This window comes from Neofelis nebulosa, chromosome 8 (genome assembly GCF_028018385.1).
Source record: "Neofelis nebulosa isolate mNeoNeb1 chromosome 8, mNeoNeb1.pri, whole genome shotgun sequence".
In the NCBI taxonomy this organism is placed as follows: Eukaryota; Metazoa; Chordata; class Mammalia; order Carnivora; family Felidae; genus Neofelis; species Neofelis nebulosa.
In genome coordinates, this window is record NC_080789.1 from 83,180,818 (window position 1) to 83,189,459 (window position 8,642).

The following is an 8,642-nucleotide window of genomic DNA, read 5'->3' on the forward strand; positions in this document are numbered from 1 at the left end:
CACTAAAACAAACAAAAGCTCAGAAACAAATGCAATGTCAGTGTGGGAATCTTTATTCTCTACTTTGTTAATACGTGTGACAGAACTAAATCTGGATTTCAAAGATTGAAAAGAGAATCACATGGACATCCAGGAAGAAGAATCCAGCCACCCAAAAGGGGGGGAAAAGTTAAGTTGAGATAACTCTAGATTCTTCCATAGCAATATTCTGTACAGAAGACACAGGAGTAAGGCTTATACCTTTGCTATTCAGAAATGTGATTCATGAACCAGCAGCATTGGTATCACTTAGGAGCTTATGAGCAATGCAGAATCTCAGTGCCATTTCATATCTACTGAATCAGAGTCTGTATGTGGCCAGATTTTTAGGTGATTCCCATACATCTTAGATTCTGAGGAAACAAAAGTGTGATACAATTGTTAAAGGCCCACCCAAGGAGTCTATAGTATAGAGACAACAAATTCTCAAATCTGAAAGAATAAAGTAGTGATTCTCACTCAACCCAGGTGATTCCCTTGACCCTTATTTACAGCTTCCTTTGGTCTTTTTTCTCCCCCACCTCTCCCAGGAGAGCATGTTAATGTAATTTCTCTGAGATTGGAAATATTCACTTTTCTGCACATTAGAACCATCTGAGATTTTAAAAAAATACTGTTGCATGGATCATACTCTTAGAGAACCTGATTGAATTGGTCTGGGATAATAGCCCAAGTCAGTAGTTTCTCAGATCCTCTCAAGGTCATTGCAATAGGCAGCCAAGGTTGAGAATCATTGACTCAAGGGAAAACAAACCCATGAGCCCTCCTCGAAAGAACTACTGAAAGATGGACACCAGACAACCAAGAAATGAATCAAAATAAAGAGCTTAGGAATGAAGAGGCTGCAGTGAGAGGTCATTATTTAATTGATTTAAAAATAAAACTACAGTTAAATAACTTGGCATTTTGGTTACAGAATATAATGTTTGGAGCTCTCAGGAGGCAAGTATGCTATTGTCTACCCTCTAAATTTCTGTTGATGTTGGGTGCAGTCTCTCACCAAATCCATTATTTTTTTAGTTTTATGTTATTAGTTCTCAGAGTTTCACACAGTGTTGTTCCTCCACGTCCCTCCTTCTGCTCACTTTACTGCTGGCAAGCTTTTCCTCAGCTAGGAGGCTTGACAGTGACAATGGTGACTCACCTTGCCAGTCTGCTCTCACGCTGAGTTTCTAGAAGAGAGCCAGAGATATGAAATAGGAGAAGACCAGGGAAAGCCTAATGATACTGGATCGGAATTTGAAGTATCAGTATAAACTCATGATTATATTTATATAAATTGCAAAGCTCCTGCCTCTCAGGGGCCTTGCCTTTCAGATTCCAGTGCTTCATTTGTCCCAAACTCTGATCTTTTCCTCTGCAGCTCAGAGGGACCTCTGCTTGGATTCCAGATCACTACACTGCAATCAGGAAATTTTCCCCAGGCAGGGAATCATGTTCTTCATGAGGTTCACCTCTTATATTTCCCTGCCTTCAGGGATGGATTTCAGTCTTGCATTGCCTGCTCTGCCTTGTGTTGCTTATTCTCCAATGTCTGAAAATATTTGCCTCAGACATTGTGTCTAATCTTATAGCTAAGACAAGAGAGCTAGTACCAGATACTCCGTCACAGACAAAAGCAGAAATGTTGGGCTGCATATTCGACAACAGTATTTCATTAATGTTAAAGTTCCTGAAATTGATCATTACATTGATCATGAAAGAATTCCTTGACTATGGGTTATGGAAGCACTCCTTGTTCTTAGACTACATGCTGAAATTCTTGGGATAGAGGATTACGTTGTCTACAATTTACCCGCGAGTGGTTCAGTGAAAAGAATAATAATTTGAATAGCAGTAATATGTATTTTGTAGATGGAGCAAGAGAAAGAAATTAATAAGGTATATATGGAAAATGCTATCAGTGATGAATCTAGATGAAATGTATGTGTGGGTTTATCACACTGCTTTTGTATCCTTCTCAGAAGTTTGAAATGTTTTCAAAATAAATAGTAAACAAAACATTCCTTGGATGTGGACTGGACTTAGTGATTCACATCCAAAGTTAGAGTTTGGAAAGAAAAAAATACGTAACTTTACAATGAAGAAACCTGGCAAACACCACTTTACCCAAGTGATTAAGGCTAATATCACCAGTGGTAAGTCATGTAGATACCATGTACCCGCTGATTTGTGATAAGGTTTTCTCGCTCAACATTCATAACCCAAATTAAGAATTAATGAGTATCCTTAAATACACCTTTCTTAAATACCTTTCCAAATTGGGTAAATATTGGCCATTTCATTTTGTGTCTACCTAGCTTAAGTAGAATCCATCTCCAGAGAAATGATCATGTGTATTCATTTATCAATTTTATTATAATTTTATAGTCCAGAGAAATCTATGATATTTGTATAAAACAGTGACTTTTTAAGTGTAGTTCTGCTTTAATCCAAATGCCAGTATTACTGAATTAATGTCATTCATAACATTTGAATGACATTTAGGATATCTTTATTTAAAATAATATTTAAAATATTACATTTACATACCTTTTAAAATATACACATATATACTTCCTGTCATTAAGAAAGGAAGGAAGAAGGAAGTTTTCATTAAAAAAAATAATATTTGACTTCTCTGGGATCATTCCATCCCAGTTAGAAGGCAATAAGAGGAGTGTGGGCTTTGGAGATTGACTATCTGGGTTCATCTGTTGGGTTTAGTAGGAGTGCCTTCATCATAGGGTATTGTGAGTATTGACACACATGTATGCATTACATATGGGCAAATTGTGCTCACAGAGTAGAGGTCAATAGGGAGCTATACAAGCCTGGCACACAACAACAAATTTTGGAAAATATTAGTTATCTCATTGTTTGTCCATTATTTTTAGATCTTGTTTGCTCAAGTCAAAGAATCATTAGACTGGTGGCCCTTTGGGTAAAGTGTCCTCCCTACTCCAGTCGGCTCTGACTGTGAGAAAAGGTCACACATATCTAGCATAGCTGCCCCCCCAGCATCAACTGCTGGGATCAGAGGAGTTTTCATTAGAGGCCTTGGGCTTAGGAAGGATGGTCACTGACACATATAATACTTGAGGTACATGTTGCATTTTGTTTTAGGTAAACTGATCACAGGAAAAGGTGGATAATCCTGAATTAGGTTCTTAAACAAAGTTATTTGTTCTCTTCCTGGATAACTCTACTAAATTGTCATGATTTTAAACATGGTTAATATCCCCCCCAAAGATATTCATGCCCTAATCCCTGAATCCTGTGAGTATGTTACCTTTCATTGCAAAAGAAGCTTTGCAGATGTAATATGATGAGATTATCCTGGATTACCCAGGTATGCCCAATCTAATCACATAAAATATTAAAAGTGGAGAGTCTTTTCTGGTTCAGTGAAAGAAAAGAGAAAAAAGAAGAAAAAGGAAAGCCTTGAAGTAGGAGAGGGGCTTAACCTGTCATTGCTGGCTTTGAAGATGGAGGCAGGGGGCCATGCTAAAAGATGTGAGAAGCCTCTAGAAGTGGGGAAAAGGCCCTTAACTGAAAGCCAGCAAGGAAACAGGGACTTCTACAATCACAAGGACCTAAATTCTGTCAACAACCCAAATGAGTAAGAAATGGATCCTCCCCTAGAACCTTCAGAAAGAGCACAGACCACCAACACCATGATTTGAGTTGAGTGCTACTCATACTGAGCTTCCAACCAACAAAATGGTAAGATAATAAATTTGTGTTGTTTTAAGTCACTATGTTTTTGGTAATTTGTTATAGAAGCCAAATTAAATGAATACAATAGACCTCATTGAGAAGGTAAAATTCCAGCAAAGGCTTGAAGGAAGTGAGAGAGGGAGCCATGAAGAAACTTGGAGGGAGAGCATTCAGGGGCAGGGAGCAGCAAGTACAAGGGACTTGAGTTAGGAACCCGTGCAGCATGTCTGAGGGACAGCAAGGAGGCCAGCATGCCTCAAAGAGAGTGAGCAAGGAGGAGGATGATAGGAGATAACCTCAGATCAGAGGGCTTGCCTTCTCTGTTGTGAAATCAGACTGACTGCACTTCCTACCTGAATTTAGAGAAAGATAACCATCTTGACCTTTTCCTGACTGAGAAATTAGGCCCGGGCCACTCCAAACTACCCAATTCCATTTGTCTGAGTGGTAGTTTGGAGCACCCTCCTTGTTTGGTGCACCTCATTTTCATGTCAGTGAGGGCTCATTCTTGTACAGTTGACCTGGCTAGAAATCCCCAGGTTGCCCAATTTCAGGGAACTGGTTATCAGGCTTGATGAGTTGGTTTGTCATGGTCGTGGCCACTTTGAAAGTCAGTGTGGTTTTATCCCTTTATCACCAGTAAACTCTGACGCCTGCCTATGGAGGCTAGGTTTCCTGTCCTGGAGAGTTGGCTGTGGTCAGAACCCTGATGTGCTGGTTTTCCTCACAGGATTTGGCATCAGTCTGCAAGACATCTCAAATTTTTAATACTCAAAATTCCCCTCCTCACATTCATGGCTTCAGTCATTTTATCTTTCTGGCTGTTAGGGATACAAAATATGTATTTTGGCAGAGGTAAATGTGAATTGCTCATCTTTACGTCTGTCAAGCTCCAAAGCACTATTATCAGGCATCCAAGGCCATGTTTCAGGAATCTTTTTCATTCCATTTTGGTCTAGGTCTACAATAAATTGTATGTGATTTGTCTTAACAATAACAGTTTCTGCCCAAGGCACGTTTGGGTGGTTTGGAGTGTATGATACCCCTCTCCTCTCACAGTGGGAGAATATGTGCACTCCAGCTCACACAGAAGACAAAGTGATTAAGCCAGAATAGGGAAAAAAAAAAAGCCTGCTAATTAGTATTTTTGAATTTTTCCCCAAAGTCTCCATTTAGGATACTTCTGATATACTTGCATTTCTCCTCCTCCTCCTCTTCCTCCTCCTCCTCCTTCCTCCTCCTCCTCCTTCTTCTTTTTTAAGTAACCCCTCCCCCACCATGGGGCTCAAACTCATGACCCTGAGATCAAGAGTCTCATGCTCTATCGACTGAGCCAGCCAGGCACCCCATACTTACTTTTCTTAATCCTGCTCATGAAATTATATTGATTGTATTGATGTCCAGTGTGGCTTATTGGGCTTTATTTAATTATTAATCTGGGTATTCCCAGTACCTAGTACCATGCCTCACATTCAGTAAGTATTTTAAAAATTCATTCATTCACCCATCACTCATTCACTCATAAAATTAATGGCCCTTCTAAACTTTTTGTTTCTACTATCAGAAATAGGTAAAATTTGGTGGTACTGACAGCTTATTCTGTAGTTGAGGAAAAAGTAGTGTTACCTTTTATTTTCATGGAGTGAGAAAAAATTTTTTTAAGTTTATTTAGTTTGAGTGAGAAAGAGTGAATGCCCGTGTGTGTGTGTGCCGGGGAGGAGCAGAGAGAGAGGGAGAGGAAGAATCTCAAGCATGCTCTGAACTGTCAGCATGGAGCCTGACATGGGGCTCTATCCCCTGAACCTTGAGATCATGACCTGAGCCCAGATCAAGAGTCGGACACTCAACTGACCGAGCCACCCAGGTGCCCCAAAAATATTCTTGAGGAAGTTTTATCTCATGACAACAATATCCTCTATTTTTATTATAAATTGACAACAAATTAACTAGAGAAAGTTAAATAAATTTTATAATTGAACCTACAGGGATTAATTGATTAAACATTTTATAACTGAAAAAACAAAAACAAAAGCCAGTTCTCTAGATGAACAGATTCAGTACCTCTGTAGTGGGGAAAATGTGGTACAATGGGTGTGAGGTAACTGATCCCAGTAACTCGCTTCTACCTTGAGTCTTGAGGCCTCCTCCAAATGATTGCAGGTATCACCAAGCTCACAAAACTTGCTCAGGATGCCTGCCAGCGTTTTGAGACCCAGCAGCACAGCGTCTCAAGACCAGCTGATGGGAGTAATCTTTGACAGAGATCTATACAGGTTATTTCCTTTCTCACACAGAACAATGTCCTATTGATTCAGCTACCTTCCCTTCACCAGGCCTTCTGAAATACGTAATAAGTAACAGGTTATTAGATAAAAGTAATGGAGTAAGCCTGGAAATGCCATTTTCTCCAAAATTCAGAGATGTTTCTCCTCCAGAGGGAAGGAAGGTTCTCATCTTGTGGTGGTCCTCTAGCTCTTGGCATTCGGGACGATTAGTATTTGCTTATTAATCTAGGGGGGATTTACATAGGGTATTGAAATGTTACTTTAAGGATATTGCTTAAATCTAAAAGTGTTCTCTTGAAAACTCATCTTCAACAGAAAAGACATTACCAGATTATACAAGTCCTACATACCATCTAGAGAAAGGGAGTAGAGCCCTCAAATGTACAGATACAGTCATCAGGATGCAGAATTAGATGATAATTCTAATTCTATTCATGTAAAAGCATTGTCTGGGGAGATAGCAAAGACAAGAATAGACTGAGGTCCTGACCTCAGAATCTTTCCTCTTCCGTGGGGTGCTCAACATAGCTTATCCCATTCTTTCTGAACACTCTACCTGTAAATTCTACTTAGATTTAAAGACCAGGGATGCCTCCACTAGCTAATTGTGTAAATTTGGGAAAATCAGTTACACATCGTTTTGTCTGTTTCCTTATCTACATGATGGAGAGTATGGTGCTGTCATGGAGAGGCCCACGAGGGTTTGGAGCCTCCTGAGTGTTAAAACACTAAACATTTATCATAACTGGTTCCATGGAGGTAGTCTAGCATAGAGGTGGGGAGCGTGGGGTTTAGAGTGAGGCAGCCTGGTTGTGAGTGTCAGTTATCAGCATTGTGACCTTAAGTGTTACTTGTCTAAATCTATGTTTCCCTTCCCTATCCCTAAAGGGGACAGATTTAGGGAGATAGGATAGTTCTGAGGACTAAATGACGTAATCTAAAATCTTTGCATTTCTTCCTGGGTGGTTTGGTAGTTATGCAATGCTGTGGGAAGATGGATGCAGCTTCCAGCCGGTGTTAATGGGCATGCCCCAGCTGCATTTGGCCCTTTCTGGGGCTGCAGAGCTGCCCAAAGACCCGGAACCCATCCCCATGCAGTGTATTCTGAGAAGATGCCCCCTGTGACGTGCAGTGGCTCTGCCTTTCCTGCTCCCCCCACCCCACAATTCCACCAACCTTTAGCCACCTGATAGGTTGTAAAACTAGTTTTCCTGGTGTCTTGCCACCTAATCACTTCTCACGTGAGGTTTTTTTTTTCTTTTTCTTTTTTCTGGGTCAGAGGATCATGAGTTCTCGGGTTCACTGGGCTCAGAGTCTACAGCCACCTATCAGGAAGTTGCTTCACTTATGAGATAATTCAAAATTTCTTCAGGAACTTCAATCTGTTTTTGGATAACAAACTTGAAATTGAAATCTGCACAGATATTCTATTTTTCTAACTAGAACAACTGAATACAGCGTAGTCAGGAACACCCTAGGATTCCCCAGCTGTCAAACACTCAATTACATTTGGATTCTTTGGCATCTCTCACATCTGGAGCCCTGAAGTTCTAAGCAAGTCATGTCACGTTACTGTCTAGCCAGGTCAAGATGGCCCTTCCTAAATTAAGCAGTTGTTTCCACTAACAGCCTTTGTTTCTGGTTTTGGAAAAGAGATAATGATAATGCTGTCTGCTAGGTGCCTCTTACTATAAATGTTGGGCGCTGTTCTAAGCACATAATATGTACTAATTCATTTAATACGGTGCTACAATATAAGGAACCCTAGGCACTGAGAAGTCAGGTGACTTGCTCCTAGTCAGATAGCCTGTTGCCTTTGTCTATTCCACACTTGATTTTAGCAATCAGCCAGAGGAAAGAAGAAAGCTCCTTAATAACATTTGCTTCTAATAATTACAAAGGACTATTTCTTTCTATTACTAAATTTACTATAAAGAGTTTTGTTGCAGCCATACAAAAGAGCTTTAAAAAATACACTAATCTCACAGTCATGTAATTCTAATTCTTAAAAAAAATGTATATTTGGGTCAAATATAATAAGAGTCTCACCCTCTTATTTATCATATTTTAACTTTTTAAAAAATTTGCTCTATCTCTTATCATGTGGTATTTTTTAAGATTCAGCTTGATTTTTTTTCTTGCAATTCTGTTCTGATTTGGTTTATTGGGACCTAACCTGCCTATAATGGATGGATACATATTAAAATGCGTCCAAAATATCCAGTTAAAAATTTTACCCAATCAATTGCTTTACAACCTATTGTAATATCCTTTTAAAATCCCTGTTGGGGGACACCTAGGTGGCTCAGTCAGTTAAGCATCTGACTTCGACTCAGGTTTTTATGATCTCACCGTCTGTGAGTTTGAGCCCTGTTGGGCTCTGTGCTGACAGCTAGACAGCCTGGAACCTGCTTTGGATTGTGTCCCCTTCTCTCTCTGCCCCTCCCTGCTCCCACTCTGTCTGTCTCTCAAAAATAAATACACATTCAAAAAAAAATTTTTTAAAGCCCAATTGATTTGTTTCCGGAAAGAGATTTTCCTTAGGGTAGCAATGATTTGGGGGCTATTTGGACACAGTCTGTTTATTAGCAAAATGCTTTACACCTAGTACAGTATTTA